Source organism: Lissotriton helveticus, chromosome 1_1 (assembly GCF_964261635.1).
Source record: "Lissotriton helveticus chromosome 1_1, aLisHel1.1, whole genome shotgun sequence".
NCBI classification, from domain to species: domain Eukaryota; kingdom Metazoa; phylum Chordata; class Amphibia; order Caudata; family Salamandridae; genus Lissotriton; species Lissotriton helveticus.
The window spans coordinates 328,523,676-328,541,357 of record NC_136057.1 but is presented as its reverse complement, the minus strand read 5'-3'; the positions used below and the strand labels follow the sequence as shown (position 1 = coordinate 328,541,357).

At 40.3% G+C, this 17,682-nt stretch overlaps 1 protein-coding gene across 12 annotated transcripts in view; it reads right to left on the bottom strand.

The window, feature by feature from the left end:
- LOC144804990 (V-type proton ATPase 116 kDa subunit a 4-like) overlaps positions 1-491 on the bottom strand; it is a 6,844,636-nt gene extending 6,844,145 nt beyond the window's left edge. For 9 of the 12 annotated variants that reach the window (XM_078671938.1, XM_078672103.1, XM_078672267.1 and 6 more), the window contains exon 1: positions 381-491. The gene's annotated coding sequence lies outside the window, so the exon portion shown is untranslated. The remainder of the gene's footprint in view (positions 1-380) is intronic. The other 3 variants (XM_078671945.1, XM_078671958.1, XM_078672386.1) reach the window with 3 other exon arrangements.
- Positions 492-17,682: the final 17,191 nt, after the last annotated feature.

Here is a 17,682-nt window from a genome sequence, read left to right as displayed (position 1 = left end):
CTGGCTTCTTCTGTCACATTCCAAAATACACTCATTTACATGATTTTAGATGTTGATATCAATTTTAATTCTATGTATCAATTATATTAATTATTCCTACAGCCCTAAAACATGAGTAATTAATCAGTTAAGGAAAGGAAGAAAAACAAGTCCCATGAGTGGTGTGAGTGACTCAAAAAGGGGGAGGGGAAAAGTGAAACAGCAAAGGAGTATAATCACTTTTTTGTGGCAAGTGCCAGCAACACAGGACTAATAATGTGCCAGTGGCCATTTTTTTAAGAAGAATAAATCACTTTCAACTGCTTTCAGTCAGTAATAAGTTTGGAATTAGAGGAAAGGTTATTCGACACCCTGCACTGCGTGCTATTTCTGTACTTTACCTTATTAAACGCTGCCAATTACCCGTCGATCACTCTCCCTCAACTGTCCTAGAACAGATTTGAATATCTTCCACATTCTGAGAGTAGTTCGTTCTACTCGGACGATTATTGGTCCGCGTGACAGCGTTCTAATCGAGAACTAGAATGTTAACTTAGTTTTCAGAATGTGCTAAAACGGAGCGACATAGTGAATCTGGCAGTTTCCTAGGTATCGGGTTTATAGCAGGAAACGGTGCTTGGCTTTTGCTGTACTAGCCAAAAAGTAGTGGTCCATAAATTAATGATAAACTGAATTGTTGAATTATTTCGTGGTAAATGAAAAATGAAGATACAAATAAGCGTAATCATTAACTAGCACATTGTTGAGCACTGCACCGCACTGCCTTGGGACGTTTACAATAAGGTGATGGTTTTAAGAACTTTCTGATATATTCATGTTTAAGATGGTTTTATGAACTTGCTGATTTATTCTCCTGCTACTAGTCTGAACGTATTACGAACGTGACCGGAGTGTTAAGCATACTTGTCGAGTAGCGCAGACTGTGTTGGTTTTGTGTAAGGTTTTTAGCAGTTTGGATGGCTAGCGACATAGTAAGCATACCAGGGAAATGTTAAGAGTTTCATCCTCAATGATGTGTACCGCAGTCATTATTGAATTGAGTACCTCAGTCATCTCGCCCTCCTACCACCACTTAGCCCTTCCTACAGAAGAAATGAAACAAACATGAACAAGAAACAATCTCTGGTTCTCTATGACCTTTGTCTTATTTAATGATGTAAGAGCAAATTCCCACAACCGTTTTTTTTTGCTATAATGGCAGTTGGTAGTACTTAAAAAAAAAAACTCACAGAGTGCCATGTGAATATCCACAATATAAACAAAAGATTACCATTGAACCTCAACCCTCCATCCCCCCAGACCTCAGTCAGCCAGTAAATTCTCAAAGATGAAACAAAGCAGAGTCAATAGCAGCAGTTCACATGCAAGTATCACATATATATTCATTACGACACCTGTGTATGGGTGATCGTGTTATCCTGGCTCTGTCCCACACTTTCTCCTATTGTCGCCAGTAAATATGATCTAATCCATCTGCCCCATGTTTTGCAGAACTTTTGGTGTCAGCCCCTATTGGCATAGGTGACTTTCTCTGCCCCCACGTCAGAGGTTAATTTGTAAAATAAAAAGTGCCGGGCTCTCCTCAGGAGGCAGCGCTAACAGGAGAAATGTGCTGGTGCAAACTGCCTCCTTATTATTATTATTCTGAAGAGGACTTGGCCTAATGGCTAGAGCTGCTGATTTCGGAGTTGGGGAACAATGTTTGACTGTCTGGAGGCTCAACATCCTGTGATTCTGGGGAAAATCGCGTGCCTTCCCAATGAGTGTGTCCTTAATTGGTGCTATAATCGCCGGCGCTGAAGATTAAGTGCCAGTGCTGAGCAACGGAAAGCTCTGGCTCAAATTAAGCACTGCTTATAGGTCATCCAGATTTGTCATATTTCTCTGGCTCAGCTCAAGATCAGAGCTCAGGTATTTTGTTTTTCTGCTGTGTAAATTCTCTCCAGCAGCAGGAAAAAAGACCTCCCACACAAAGGGAGCAATTAACAGTGCTTCACTCAGCTCCTGAGGAGGAAAGGGGGTCAGCGAAAATCTGAATTCATCAATTAGCAGTCACACTGTACCAGGGATGGGCATCCCAAGACCACAAATGAGGGAGCCCAGACCTCTGGAACTAAAAAAGGAGGGAGCTTCTCTTTGAGGTTTTGGTGGGAAAGGCCCTAGCAGTGATGCCAACTGGGGCAGAGCTGAGGCCTGTTATAAAGTGGTCTGAAACATGCTGTTCGTTTTTAACCTTGTGTGGGCTCACAGCTTCCAATAAAGCAAGTTTATTTGCAAGTGAGTCGCAACTCATTTTTAGCATGGAGATATGAGGTTATCCTTTCTCTCACCACGGGGTGTAGTTGGGCTAGATCGACACAAGCACTCCTTGTGCATTCTTTCACATATCATTTTCTATTTTCTTTTCTTCACCTCGTATAATAAGCTTGACTGACACTGTATTCATTTTTTCATGGTCACAAAAGTCACCAATGATGAAACACGTGAGAAAACTGGTGAGTACATGCCAGCAGCTCCCTTGGTGATGCTTACGTGAGGTACTTTGTGACCTTTCACTCATTTTAGGTCTCGTCCTACGCAACGTGCATGCGTTGCATAGAAGGGGACCTAATGCCATCGGCAGAGGTTTTTCAGCAGAGAAGTGCACGCGTTGCATTGCTTGCAATGCAACGCGTGCACATCTTGGTGATTTCCTTTCGGGAGCGCGCGGCGCCATATGGTGGCACCATATGGTCCCACGCTCCCGAAAGGAAGTCGCCCATGCCCCCTCCCCCTGCTGCCACTTTCACTGCCGCGCGGCTTTACTGCCATGCTGCCAATGCTGTCTTGGTGGACCACATCCTGCTGTACAAAGAAACTACCGCCTCCCACGTGCAGGTTGCCTCCTCCTTCCCAACCTGAGATAACACAGAACTGCTGCTGGAGGCACTCTGAGGGCTGCTGAGCGGTCACGCAAGCACCTAAGCGCAAATACCTCAAAGTGGCATTCACATGCCATTGGCTTTTAGGACTCCCTCAGCTGCCCCTGAATCACTGCTCCGTCATCCTTCCTCAGAGGGGTCTTGCTCAATCTGGGCACAATTGGGACGCTGTCGCAGAACCTCGGAAGGACGGGGTGATGCTGGGCCGGTACTGCTGTCTTCCACTCAACATTGTCACACCACGACACAGGTGAGGAGTATGACTAAAGCCAGTGTCACCATATATCACGCTGATAGCAGAATGTTAAGAATATCAGAGGCTGAACATCTGTGTACATCGGACGCAGAGAAGGCAGAAGTGAGTGCAGAGTCACAATTGACATGCTGGTTTAGTCCCTAAAGGTGAAACTGTATTTGCAGTATTCCATGCTGCTACACGAGACCTTGTTGTTTAATTGCAGTTGTGCGCTCCTTTTTCGGAGGTTTGTGGTAGAACAATACCCAGCCATTCATTCATGGAGCAGAATACATGCTGTCTGTGGACAAAACAACATTAGGGCGTCCACGGTCTTCTCTGGCCGAGACCCCTAGTACTAGTAAGAATAAGTGAGGCAAGGCGTGAGAGCACACATCCTATGCGAACAATGTGATCTTAGGTAGGGTACATGTTAACTTTTGAGCACTTGGAACCCCCTCTGCAAGGCCCGGATTGAACTCTGGAATGCCCCTACTCCTGGCGGTACCCCGGAAATTGACCTGCTGAACATCTCTGGAACAACCCCCTCCACCCCACTGCCCCCCTGTCTTGGGCCCATGGCCCACGAAGCCCTCCCTGGCCTTATATGCCCCCCCAAAAAAAGCTCACTGCGCTCCCAGCGCCACTGCGCATCTTTACTCTGGGCCACCAGAGGTGTCCGTGTGCCACGGATACACAAGCCTGGTACATCCGTTATGATTGTGGGGTGCCCCGGGCCCTGGGAAGCCCTTTGGATGTCTATACCCAGAGCTTTAAGTGGGGTGAAAAAACTGGGGGGCGGGGACATGCAATCAAAGGGGCGTGGTTGAATACACATAAAATAAAAAATCTGAGTTTAGCATAGTGTGCCTAGTATTTTTTTGCTTCTGTCATTGAATCCACATATATAATACAACGAGTAACATTACACCGACAACAAGCCTGGACTAGTGGCTTTGCCAATGGATGTTAGTCGCATAAGATAAATAAGCAACAACTAGTTACATCAAAGTCAGTGAAGGGTAGTACTGCTGCAGAGTTAAGATTTTTATCACCCTGAACGTGAGGGCAAAAAGGGAGAGCCCGATATGGACCCGTTTCAACACCTGCTCTTTAAAACTGCCGGTGCTGAGCGCCGGCAGGACCCGGCCCACTTAAACCCTGGACGATTCCTTAGATCAGAGGTCTTCAAACTTTAGTCGGCCGAGCCCCCCATCTAAACCTTTTTACACGTCGAGCCCCCCCACCGCCACTACCACCTGACAAAAAAGTTCTGGAAGCTGGTATTCTGCATCATTGATGGCCATTCCCTCCTGCAGAGCCCAGGTCGTAAGGGCAAATAATATGAAATAATGTAAGAGTGTTTAGTAAACTGAAGTTTTTGTAGTGCATGTGCTTACTTTAAAGTTAAAATGAAAAGTCTCCAAGAAAAAAATTAGCACAAAAAATTACATTGGTGCTTTATTTTTCACATAAAACACAACATTTAGGATAGATTAGTAAAAACACTCCCAAAACACAGGTGTGGGAGTGCATGTTTTTCTCCACGGAGACAATGTGTGGATGGATTCTTGCTTTTGCCATCTTCTGGTTGTGCTCCACTTCCAGTCTTGAGCAGTGCCTGGAAACGGGAGTGCTCACAACATTTTGCAATATATTTTTTGTAGTTTTATATAGGGCGAACATGATCTAAAGGTATTGGAGTGCTTTACAGGAGTATCTTTTACATTACACAAGCACACATTCATTTTTTGTAAGCACAGGGAGATTAAGTGATTTGCCCAGAATCACAGGTTGTTGAGCAGACATCAAGAATTGAACCTGGTTTCCCAGCTCTACAGTCATCAGCTCCGGCTGTTGTGCCACATCCTTGCCCCTAAACAAGATATCAGAAAAAGAAGCTCCACAAAACATGCTTTCTGACACAATTGAAAAATCCATGATTATGTGGAGTATGGCCAGGTGTTGCCATGTCAGTAGGAGGCCAGCCGCAGTTTTCCAAGAAGGCCTAGGGGGCATTTACATCATACACATGTGATATAAGTGATTTAAGAGGATATATACATCTTTATTCTCTAGCAGCATCAAGAGTCAATTTGTTAGCATGGTTGGCTTATAAAGAAGATCGCCTTCCAAAGCTTCAGAAATAGCTGCACAAGAAAACATTTAAGTTTGGTCTACGAAAGAAGTGAGGACAGATGGTAGGCACATTCACAATATTTGATATATTTGACTTGTGGACTCAGCTCTAGGGAATGGAACATGTTAAACAAACACCAGCGACTTTAATCAAGGTCAAATTCATTATTCGTAAGTCACTGGTAAATTAAGTGATTTTACCCAGGATCACGCAATGGTGAGCCGAACCCAGGACTCGAACCTGGGTCCCCAGAACCAAAGGCAGCACCTATGGCATTAATACCAAATCCTCTCCTCCTTGAAATATCCAACGTTCCCACTAGTATTGGGACGAAGGGGAAAGGAGCGAGGCTTTAAAAAAATAATACAAAAAGCTCTTCACTCTTACCTGCCAGAGAATGGAATCTTCAGGAAGGATGTAACCGTTGTAAACTCCTTGCAGTGAAACGTACTTCAGACGTGGGAAGCAACATGGGGCCAACTAGACAGAACTTCGGGGGGGAGACTAAGATTCCCAGCCAGGGCTGGCCCTAACACTGATCGCACACGTGAGAGGGACAGTTGAGTGAAGTGTCGCACGAGCAGGGTGAGTAGTGTGCTCGTGTGTCTGCAGGGTGAGGTACATGGTTAACAGCGCAAGTGCATTGTGAGTGCAGAGCGATCACTGTGAGTGCAGAGTGTGCGGTGTGCTCATGTGACCGCAGGGTAAGTGGAGGGAGAACGGTGTAAGTTCATGGTGAGTGACATAAGTGCAGTGTGGTCACTTTGAGTACAGGGTGAGAGGGTGGGTTCGGTGCATAGTGATCAGTGTGAGTACATTGTGATCCCTGTGAGTGAAGGGTGAGTGTGAAACTGAAGGACGAGAATGAGGAGTGTGTTGTCTGAATGCAGGGTGCATTCCCAGACACTTGAAGTAACTCAGTATGTTATTGAGGCTTTGCATAGGGTTTCAGATATAAGTTAAACTATTGCTTTTATGGAAAGGTCCAGGGATCGACGGTGGGGGAAATAAATATCATGCTTATCCTGCAACAAACTTCCAGTCTTATGATTAGGGTTGCCAGCTCATTATATTGATGTCCCATAAGGTACAAAAGTAAGCAATCCCCTGAAGCCTATTTTCAGCACTGATCTGTGCATACTTGGAACAGCAAAAATACATAGAAAGCATTTTTAAATGTGTTCTAAGGCTGCCAAAATGATGCTATGACTTATAATTAAAGGGAACAAAGATTGAAACGTCACATTAAAAAGGAATACATACTATTTTAATTATAACCCTACTTAGTGTCAAGACAAGGTCTTTGCAGGCTCTTTAAACAGCACATGGCTGGATTTTTTATTTTGGTAACCCTACTTTATATTCCCTTTCATTAAATGCATTCTCACATTAAGGCAGTAAAAAGTAAAATGTAAGGAATAGGCAGAGTGGGTGCACAGGGGGTACTTGAACCAAGAAACAAACAGCCTCTTTAATCGGTTTAAAAAGGTATGTAAATATGCACATGGGGGCAGATTTACAAGCCCCTTGCGCCAATTTTGCGTCACTTTTTCCCATGTTAAAAGTGACGCAAAAGTGGTGCAAGGTGCTTGTAAACAAGCCCCATGGTTTTTAACAGGCGCACAATGCCCATGGGCTCAAAAGGCTTCAGCATGCCTCCCCCCCCACCCACTCCCACCTGTCGTGTGTGTCAGTGTGTGAGCCCTGGCTGAGACAGCTTCCTGGGCACACACAGTCAGTTTTAGAGCTGCCAGCCACACCCAAGTACTTCACAGGTCTTTAAAAGACCATTTACGGGTTAATGAGGCTTTGTTGTTTTCCACCCTTTCTTAGAGCCCCTGCATCTCCATGACGTTGTGACTCTTGACACTCTCAGCTGAGCCCCCAGTTGCTGGAGCTGCAGCAGCCCGGGCTGAGATGCACGTCTCGCGCCTCGAAGTAACAGTGTGGGGTGAAGTGCGCGCCCCCCCTGAAGGGATGCGGCGCCCCCCCCAGGGGGGGGCGCCCCACAGTTTGGCTTAGATGATGTTGCCTTGTTCAAGTGCATTGATTTCTAAAAATGCCCTGATGCGAGAGGTGCTTCAGGGGCGTGGCCACTGCTGGACAGCAGCCCCGAATCCTGGCCTGCTCTGCCATCGTGACAACAGCCTACCCAGGCTAGCACTTGATTAGTGAATTTGCACATTTATATGGACTAACCAATGACGATTAGTGAATTTATACATTTATATGGACTAACCAAAGGCGATTAGTGAATTTGCACATGTATATGGACTAACCAATGTCGATTAGTGAACTTGCACCTTTATATGTACTAACCAATGACGATTAGTGAATTGACACCCTAATTAGTACTAACAAATGGCGTTTAGTGAATTGGCACCTCCATATGTACTAACCAATGGTGTTTATTGAGTTGGCACCTTTATATGTACTAAGCAATTAGTGAGTTGTCACATGCATATGTACTGACTAAGGGCATAGACAGCGAGGTATGATTGGGAGGTGAGGGTATGATGAAGTACATTTGGATGTTGTTGCGCTCTCTAAGGTGAGGTGAGCCTGTTGGGTGTGAACAGGTGAATATATGTGCAACCGTAGAGGTAAATGGGGCTCTTGGGAGCACATTAGGTCAGTAACATTCTTCAAAATGTTGCAGGCTTTAAAGGGTGCTATGGAAATGGACAGAAGCAATTGTCTTCAGCCTGACACTGCTAATGTTGCCAATGTATGCATTGCTGGCCCTTTCCAGACTCCAACATCAAAACCCCTGGAAGTGGGTTCCTGCAGGTGGTAATATTTTGCAAACTGCATCAGCGGAACCCAGAACACTCTTTGACTTTATGTGCACGTAGGAGGCCTCTATGCCACATGGGCCAATATCTGAACTGTATGTGCACCCCCATCACTAAACTGACCTCCCTGAATAGCTGCTCCCTAAGCTTTGACTGGCAGCTTACACAATCATTCCGAAGGTTACCAGGCGCCCCCTTACAATGCACAATATGTCGGCTCTCCTGCGGAGTAATTCATATTTTGTCAGGGTTGGGAGCAAGACCCTGACATGTGGCTCCTTTCCCTGATAACCTGCATGCTGCTAGTAGGAATTAGATTAACATCCAGTTTTCTTTTTGATATTCCGAACTCCAAGACAGGGCTGCACAATTCTCTCGTCATCCATTGCTCAGTCCTCATATCAATTAAAATCCATGACTTGAAAAAGTAATATACTGAAGCAGAGTCTTGGCATCTCACAGGACTGAAAGTTGGATATCAGAAGTACTTTTCAGGGTTTTCAGTTTTTCTTCTTTTTATGTTGTTTTCTTGCTGCTCCTGAAGAATACACAGGTTTCACACACATCTGTGAAGGGGGTCGCCCTCCCTCTGGACTTTCCATTTCCATCTTCCCAACCATTACTTGTGATCCAGCGGGCTATAGAAAATATATCATAAACAACGCTACCCAACTTCATAACCTATAAACAAAATTCTATACTAATTATGGACCCATTTATAAACCTGATATATTTTGGGCCTACTGAATCAGGTGGTCAGAATAAATCTATATACACATTATCTACAAACTATATACATATTTATACATTTGCAAAAAGAATATTGTCATTAGAATAAAACCCAACCATTTAAACGACCACCATAGGCGACGTGATCTAGCTAAAGGTAACCTATACTTCTAAATAACCAAGACCAGCTTGTTTGTCAAAAGTAAGATTTTATTTTCTAAATTAAGATATATATGTTGAAAGTTTTATAAATGAAATTTATTAGCAATAAAGCAAGCATGATGGTAAGAAATAAGAAAAATACAATTTAAGCAATTGAATCAATTTAAAGAAATTATATAAAGTTTAGCATTTCTAAAACCTATTTCCCTAACTGAGCTAAATAGACAGAAATTAAAGTAAAGATCTTTGAGGATTCTTACGTGCTCCACGCAAAGTCCAGCAGCACATCACCCTCATCGGAAAGTCAGAAAGCAGCAGCCAGCCCAACCCTAAGGGCATGACTTTTTATACCTTTCTACGCTAACTAAACTAGCAAAGGAAAGTTTTCAGAATTACTCGACGTCCCATTGGCTGAGAGTGACAAGTGACATGTCACCCGATTCTTAAAAAGTTCCACAAAATCATGTCTTACAAAGACCATTGTCTCTTCCACGTGAAGCCAGAGGCTTCCTGCGATTGCAACTTTGTTTTAAGTCATCCTCGCAGCTTCCATAGTTTTACAGCACAACTTCCGCGGATGCCAAGTTAAGGACTGACAAAAAGTTCACTTTCAACCTTGGCCATGTCCGACAGAATGATGTCAGCTCATCAGTTTTTGCTTTGTGAATGCAGCTTCAATAAACGTTTTAATTCAGAATGGGCGTCTCGTGACTTTCTGCAGAAATATGGATCAGCTTTTATTTTGCGGCTCAAATAGCTAGGCCTCAAAAGCAGGCAACTTATGATTTCTAGTATAAAACAAACACAAGAAAAGTATTAATGTAAGAAATAAAGTATATTCTGTATCCACCCCATGGTTTACTAAATAATTAACCCACCCGATTAATCAAAATGTTACCTAGCCATTGCAAACAAATAAAGCAGCGTTTATATTTACCAGTCTCCGTTTTTCAATGAGACCCATATGCACCTAGAATAGTAGAAATGACATCACACAGACAAGGAAAAGCAAAACAAGCACATGCTTATTTAAGTTTGCAGCAGTTAGTAATGACAAAAAAACGAAAACAATAAATTATTTTATTATTTTGCACGAACAAAAAGATGCAACAAATATGCACGTTTATGAGCACACATGTTAGTCCCCCCACGTGTAAAGTTTAATCTAGGTTGTATTAGCACGACATATCACAAATCATTAATAATTTTATTCATGTTATGGAAATGTGACTTTGCGAGTTTAAACAAAATTTTGTTTTCTATCTCGCTCCATCAACTCCCTCATCTGGTGATTAACAAATCACCACACCAGCACTCAAAATTTTGGTAAATTAAATTTTAAAGAAATCGATTCAAATTCATTTGTATTAGTAAACCTAAAAGTCTGTTTCAGCATAATCTTTGCAATTAACATGACGCTCTCTATGTAACTCCTGCAACTCGATCTCCCTTTCCTCTTCTTTTCTGAGTTTATAGATTCTTTTCTTTTCTCTCAAATGTTTCTTTCTTTTATGCAACAAACAACCTACTTTAGTCAAAATAAAAATGAATATTATTATAATCAAAGGTGCCAAAATCTTGCCAAGAATTGAACTTCCGATATTATGAAACCAGTTTTTAATTGCTTGAAACCTTTTTGAAAGTTTCCCAGTAAAATCTTCTTCTTCTAAAGGAATTATTTCTGAATGCATTTGTGTAATATTCTTAATATACATTTCAATATTTTTACTTTCATCCGGTATATATGTACAGCAATGTTGGACATGTAAAATGCCACAGACTCCTCCCTCCTTTGCTAGGAGTATGTCTAAAGCAAGACGATCTTGAATTACCATGGATCTAATTGCAATAACTTCAACATTCACTAATTGAAATCCATCAGCAGTATCAGTTGATAATCTATCAACTATAGTGGACAACTTTCTGATTCTCCCTGCATTTAAGGTTATACCAACAAAAGGAATTACAGCTTGAAAAATATCTCCTAGAACTTCAGTAAAAGTTTCTCTTTTAGCTCTATTTACATAATTATGAATTTTAAACAATCCTTCTGAATCTCTGTCAACATGAAACACTTTAGGAAAAACAATTCCCACATAACAAGTTCCATACCAATGGTCTGGAAGGTTGTAGTAGGCTTTATCACCACAAACAAAATAAATTCCAGGAAAGATAGGATCTTTTCCACCTTTAAATCCCCAACCTCCCATTATCAGATAAGTATCTTCACAGTTGCTTGCACCTACAAAATAATTATCAAAAAGTGTGTTATCTCTTCTAATGCAAAGCTTTCCACTAACAGGTTTGTCTATGTGAATTGCAATATTTTCAAGCATTTTGCCATTTAGTTTCTCATCCTCTTTTTGCCAGAAGGATGACTTAGTCTGTTTGACTAATTCATTTCTCTTATAAATTGCTCTTCTCTCCTCAACCATATTCAGAAATTTCTTCCCTTCAGCACTTAATTTACATGTTAGATTATTCTTATAAGCATACTCATAAGTGAGTTCGTTAGTAACAAGGAAATATTCTCTTAATTGTTTAGCTTTCTTATGCTTATTTAAAGCATTATCAATTTTGACATTAGCAAAAATCTCATCATAATTTGAATAGTAATATTCTAAACGACCAGTTTGATAAAATAAACTAGTTAATACACTACATGTTACAGCATAAGTGAGAGGAAGCATATTATATGTTACTCCCTCAGAAACAGAAGCGGGTAATTTAACGCATACATAACAATCCTTTGCATCCATTACCTTTACATATTCACTCAAAAGCTTTGTGAATGTATTGCTTGAAAAATCACCTATTGATTTATCTTGATGAATGTTAGGCTGATGATCAATAACTTTTGCAGATGCACTATGTTTAGTTTGGCTAACCAGAGCTTTGCTTGTTATGTTAACTTTGTGTAATTCTCTATTCATTTCTAAAGGTATAATCACAGCTAGTATCAACCAGAGCAGAACTAAAATGAGCAGACATACCAGAGTCATCTTACAGCATTTCTTAAAAACCGAACATCTTGAAGTGCTCTCCTTAACGTAAGGCATTTTTAGGTTAGTTTTAGCCTCAAAAAATAAAAATAAATTTTAAAATTTATATACACCCCCCTTTTAAAATATATTTTTCTTTTATAACCCTAAACAAGATTTCTTCGACCTTATGTCATACATAAGTTTTCTTCTACTAAACAGTTTTTCTTCGACCTTGCGTCAACTAACAGGATTTCTTCAGCCTTTTGCCAATTTAATAATTTTGTACTTTAATCATTGTCACTAATTTCTTGGATTTCGTTTTCTTCTTCACTACTATCATATATGTCAATAACAGGTGGAATTACTAAGTAAGTCCACTCAGGAGACTTGTATTTCTGGTTTGGTCTAATTATTCTCTTCCCTTTTCTCGATATCACCTCTATTTTTCTTCCAACTCCAATTTCTTTTCCTGGACTCTTTTGACTACTTATTTCTTCAACTTGTTCTATTGGCTTTTTAATCAATCTGACTCTCAATCTTCCACCAGGCCAGTAGTCTGCTTTTCTCACGTACTTTTTCTTTGGTTCAGAATTATTTGATTCTGACTTCCAAGTCCTTTTCTTTCCGTTTTCACTTCCACCTTCCACGTCACTTTCTTCAGTTTCGTAGTCTGAAATTTCAATTGACTCAGGAACTTCTCTATTCGGCAATTTCACTCCTTCAGGAACTTCACTTTGTCTTCCATCACTGGTACTCGGTAATTCGTTCTCCTCCTCTTCCTCAATTACCTCTAGCTTCCCAGATTTCGGATTTTTGTTCCTTACTTCAGAGCTTGTTCTCTGCCTTTCGATACTCTCCTGGTCTGAAACTTCCTTCGGTTCAGCTTCTTTGTCTTCAATATAGACAACCGAATCCTCAGTTATCTTTCCTTTTAGCAGATTCTCTTCACCTTCAGAATCTATTTCAATTATTTCTAAGTCTTTTCTTGTCAGATTTCCATTCACTGGCACAGTTTCCAGATGTCGACTTTCTTGTCGATCTTCAGAATCTGGAATTACTTCACCTTCTGTTCTGTCTTCTGCTTCAGAATCAGAGTCATCTGTGGTATCACTTTCAACATCAGAACTCTCAGGAGTTGGTATTGGAATAGTATGACTTGGATGAATCCAGCGCTTCAATCCTCTGCACTTTACAGCATTAGTAGTGATCAAGATTACCTGCCTAGGTTTCTGCCATCTAGGAGATAGACAATTCCTCCTCCGATGTACTTTCGTTCTGACCCAGTCTCCAGGTCTCAGATCATGTGTCAAAACTTTGTCATTTGATTGAGCTTCAGTTCCCACCTGATTAGACACAGAAGTTACCATATCAGATAACCTTTTACAGTAATCCAAAATCGCACTGTCATTTATGCTCAACAGTTTACCTACAGGTACAAAAGCTTGCCTCATAACTCTTCCCATTAAAATTTCATGAGGACTCAAACCTGTCTTTTTATCTGGTGTACTTCTTAATGACATCAAAACAAGTGGAAGAGCATCAGTCCACTTAACACCTGTCTCAAGACACATTTTTCCAATTCTGTTTTTGATAGTTCCATTTATTTGTTCAACTACACCTGATGCCTCTGGTCGGTATGCACAGTGTATCTTCTGCTCAATGCTCATAGCTTCACAAATTAACTTCAACAGTTTGTTATCAAAATGGCTTCCTCCATCACTCTCAATAGTTACTGGAAAACCGTACCTTGGGATGATTTCTCTGAGCATTAGTTTTGCCACTGTAATTGAATCACAATGTCGTGTAGGGAAAGCCTCTACCCACCTTGAGAATAAGCATACAATTACAAGTACATATTTCAAACAGTTGTGTAAGGGCATTTCAATGAAATCTATTTGTAACCTGGTAAAGGGACCACCCTCTCGACCAATTATTCCTGTCCCCACCACTGATTTTCTGTTTGGATTCATTTGTTGGCATGACAAACACCTTTGACAAAAAGATTCTGCAATTGTTCTGAATTTGGTATTGAACCATGTTTCTCTAAAAAGTCTGACCATAGAATCTCTTCCTAAATGTGCAGGACCATGATATAATCTGGCCATGTCAGAAATCAAACAATTTGGTAAAACTACTCTGCCATCTTTGTAAACCCACACTCCATCTTCATCACGTGGTCTACAATCTGATCTTAACCACTGGTCTTTTTCTTCATCATCTGCTTCGTTTTGTAAATCTCTAATCTCATTCCATGTTTCTACAACAGTTGTTAGCATTAATGAATTTGAATCAGTTTCTGTACTTCTATTCCGATTGTAAGAATAATTTTTCCTTGCGCAGTACTTTGCTGTCTCGTCTGCGAAGGCATTTCCTTTGGAAATATAATCAGTTCCTCTAGTGTGTGCTGCACACTTGACTATGGCAATTTCTTTTGGCAATTGTATTGCTTCAATTAATCTTCTAATGAAAACTGCATTTTTAATTGGTGACCCTGTTGATGTCATGTATCCTCTCTGTGACCAGAGTTGTCCATAGTCATGCACAACTCCGTACCCATACTGACTATCAGTAATGATGGTAACTCTTATATCTTTCGATATTTCACATGCACGAATTAAAGCAATCAATTCAGCCACTTGTGCTGAACGAACTCCTTCAAGACATGATGCTTCTTTAATATCTTCGACTGTACAAACTGAGTATGAAGCTTTCAAGACACCACCTTCGGATCTTAAGCATGAGCCATCTACAAAGTAGACAAAATCCGATTCAGGCAAAGGTCTGTCTTTGATGTCTTTTCTTGGTTTAGTGCAGAATTCCATGACATCTAAACATTCATGTTCTGTCTCAATGTCATTAACGATTTCTGAATCAGGCAGTAATGTAGAAGGATTCAGATTCAAACATCTTGAAATCGAAACATTATCTGCTCCCAGTATGATTTTCTCATACTTTGTCAATCTGCTACTTGTTAAATGTTGAGTCTTACCTCTTGTCAGTAATATTTCAACTGAATGAGGCACAAAAACTTTCACAGGAAATCCCATAATGATTCCTTCACTTTGTTCAAGGCTGATACTAGTAGCTGCAACTGCTTTTAAACAACCTGGTAATGCTTTTGCAATTGGATCAAGAACTGCAGAGAAGTATGCAATGGGTTTCTTTAGATTTCCATGTCTCTGAATTAACACAGATAATGCACATCCTTCTCTCTCACTGCAATACAGTTCAAAATCTTTCTCATAATTTGGCATACCCAAAGCAGGAGCTTGGCATAAGCTCTTTTTCAGGTTCTCAAAAGATTCCATCTCAACATCATTGAGAATAATTGGATCTTTTACATCTGATTTGGTCAGTCTTTGTAGTGGTTTTGCAATTACTGAAAATCCACTTATCCATTGTCGACAGTAACCTACCATTCCTAAGAACATTCTGACCTGTCTTTGTGTTCTTGGCGGTAACATTGCTTGAATCATTTTTATTCTCTCTATTGTTACTTGTCTTTTTCCTTTTGCAATTCTGTGACCTAGATATTTTACTTCTTGTTTGCAAAACTGTAGTTTTGCTGGCGACACTTTATGTCCTTCTTCTGCAAGGCGATTTAACAGAATTATTGTGTCTGTTACACAATTTTCTCTTGTCTTTGCAGCTATTAACAAATCATCAATATACTGCACCAGTGTAGACCTACCTGGTAAGTCTAAATCTTCTAATGACCTTTTTAACAGTTCGTTAAAGATTGAAGGACTTTCTGTATAGCCCTGAGGGATTCTTGTCCATCCAAGGGTCTTACCTTGGAATCTGAAAGCAAAGATTTCATAGCTGTCTGGGTGCAAAGGAACAGTAAAGAATGCATTGCAAAGGTCAATGACTGTATACCATTCAGCATCATATGGAATCTGAAATAGAATTACTGCTGGATTTGGAACCACAGGACAACATGGAATAACAATTTGATTAACCTTTCTCAAATCTTGTACGATCCTAAACGTTCCGTTAGCCTTTTTAACTCCCATAATTGGTGAATTACAAGAGCTACTCTTCATTTCTTTTAATACACCTTGCTTGATTAACTTTTCAATTACAGGTGTAACACCTTCAATTGTCTCTGTTTTCATTTTATACTGTGGAGTGTTTGGAAATTCTATTCCCTGTTTCAATGCAATTTTAACAGGATCTACGTTTTTCATCAGACCCATTTCATTCCCAGTAAAATCCCATATTTCAGATTTCACTGTTTCCTTTAACTCTTCAGGTAAATCTTTTTCTTCAAATGCAGGAAACAATTTTGTTTCTTCTGCTTCCATCATCATCATTGTCATTCTGTACAAACCATCTTCCTCCATTGTTTGTAACTCAACTCCTTCAGGAGAACAATATATTCTGCAATTCATTTTACATAGGATGTCTCTGCCTAATAGATTTACTGGACTACTATTACAAACCACAAATCTGTGTTTGTCTCTGTAATTTCCAATTTCAACTGGTACTGGATCAGTTAAGTCTGTTTTAATTTGCTGATTACTTACTCCGACAACTTGGATGGTATCCCCAGAGAGAGGTAGGTTTTCAATTTCTACTGATCTAACAGTAGAACGGGTAGCACCAGTGTCCACTAGAAAAGTGATGTCTACATCATTAACTTTCCCGTTTACATAAGGACCAGACTGGTCAACCTCAAGAGTGGCTCCAACAACACACTCTTCCTCCTCTCTCGGGCACCGTCAGCAATAATCATCAGAATCACTGTCTTGGCTTTCTGTTAATAAAAACTGTTGTGAAGCATTTTGCATTTGAACCTTTTGCTGCTTTTGCTGTTTTTGTGGTTTTATTACCTGTTCACATCCCTGAAATCCCACGTTTGGATTATATTTTTGAACTCCCCCACAATTCGGAAAAGGTGGTTGTGGCAATTGGTCTTGACGATTATTCACCTGTTGTTGTTGCTGTTGTTGTAACTGTCGCTGAATATTAAATTCATTTAACCCCTGTTGCATCTGTAGCTGTTGCTGTACGTTAACACCATTCTGCATCTGTGGATTCAATAAGGGATTCTTTAAGTTTCTAGGAGGATGAGGACACTCGTCCCTCCAATGTCCAATTTCGCCACAATTAAAACAAGGTAATCTTTGTTTCAGCTCTTCTATCTTTGGGCTAAATTTCTTTTGGAAATTATTACCTTTAAACTTTCCTTGTATCTGGTTCGTATTTCCAGTTTGAACAAAATTAGTGTTCTTATTTCCCATGCTGGCAATCTGTTGCTCAGCCACCTTTACCTGTGCCCACATGGCTTTCTCCTTCAGCTTCTTCTGTTTTACTTCTAATTCATCGCTACAATATTTTGCTTTTCTCAGAATATCATCTATAGATAGTGCTTGCCATCCGACAATACTAGTTCTGATCATTTCTCCAATTTCGGGTTTTAATCCATAAACAAATCTATAGATAAAATGACTCATGTCTTTTTCATCTAATTTTTCATAACCACTGTATTGTTTAAAGATTAACAGTAGTCTTTCATAAAAAGAATGAACTGATTCTTTTGTTTCCTGCTCTGTTCTTTCTATTTTAACCCAATCAACTTCTTTGGGTGGAATTTTGTTTTTCATCCAAACAATTACTTTCTCATAAAAATCCATTACAAGTGGATTCGGGGCACCTGTTTCTTTAATTCGCTCAGGTTCTGCTTTTGGCCAACTAATAGATATTTTGCATT